The sequence below is a fragment of the Chrysochloris asiatica genome, unplaced genomic scaffold, assembly GCF_000296735.1.
Source record: "Chrysochloris asiatica unplaced genomic scaffold, ChrAsi1.0 scaffold00036, whole genome shotgun sequence".
Taxonomy (NCBI): Eukaryota; Metazoa; Chordata; class Mammalia; order Afrosoricida; family Chrysochloridae; genus Chrysochloris; species Chrysochloris asiatica.
In genome coordinates, this window is record NW_006408554.1 from 12,626,363 (window position 1) to 12,627,569 (window position 1,207).

A 1,207-nucleotide genomic window follows, 5' to 3' on the forward strand; every position below is an offset into this window, starting at 1 on the left:
CAAGCCTTCAAACTTTTTAAATATTCCTATCTCTTGTGGTTCCGAGTTTTGGAGCTCTGCCCTGAATCTGCTTTGCTTGGTATTATTTGCTTTTGCTGACAGCAAACTTCACTGCACCTCCACCCTAGCCACCATCAAGCCCCGCCTCCTCATTTCATTTTAAGAGAAAATGTTTTTGTGTTTTATAGTATTGCTTAAATATGTAAGAACTTTGTTCACGGTTCTCCTCATAGTCCTTTTTTCTCCATCAGAATTCTCTTTCTTGGTTATGTTTTCTACTAATACAATTTAATCCCTTTGTTGTTGTTGGGTGCTGTTGAGTCATTTCCGACTCATAGCGACCTATGCACAGCAAAACAATACACTGCCTGATCATGTGCCCTCCTCACAATCATTGCTAAACTTGAGCCCATTGCTGCTGCCACTGTGTCAATCCATCTCATTGGGGGTTCTTCCTCTTTTTTTGCTGACTCCTCCACTTTAACAAACATAATATCCCTCTCCAGGGACTGGTCTCTCCTGATAATATGTCCAAAGTATGAGAGATGAAATCTGGCCATCTTGGCTTCCAAGGGGCATTCTGGTTGTACTTTTTTCCAACACAGATTTGTTTGTTCTTCTGGCAGTCCATGGTACTTTTAATATTCTCCTCAAACACCATAGCTCAAATGTATCGATTCTTCTGTGGTCTTCCTTATCCATTGTCCAACTTTCACATGTAGATGAGGCTATTGAAAATTCCAGGCTTTGGGTCAGGCACACCTTAGTCCTCAAACTGACATCTCTGCTCTTGAACACCAATACTTTCTTTGATTTCTTGACTAGCTATTTCGGTGAGTGCTGATGGTTGATCCAAGCAAAATAAAGTGTTTAACAGCCTCAGTCTTTTCTCCATTTATCTTGATGCTATTTATTCACCCAGTGGTGAGGATTTTTTTCTTTGCATTGAGGTGTAACCCATACTGATCTTCATCAATATTTTAAGTCTTCTTTGCTTTTAGCTAGCAAGGTTGTATCATTGGCATATTGCAGGTTCTTAATGAGTCTTTCTACGTTCCTGTTGCTGTTTTTCTTCATATAATCCAGCTTCTCGAATTATCTGCTCAGCATACAGATTGATTGAGTGTGGTGAGAGAATACAACCCTGGCACGCACTTTTCCTAATTTTAAACCATTCAATGTATCCTTGTTCATTTTGAACAACTGC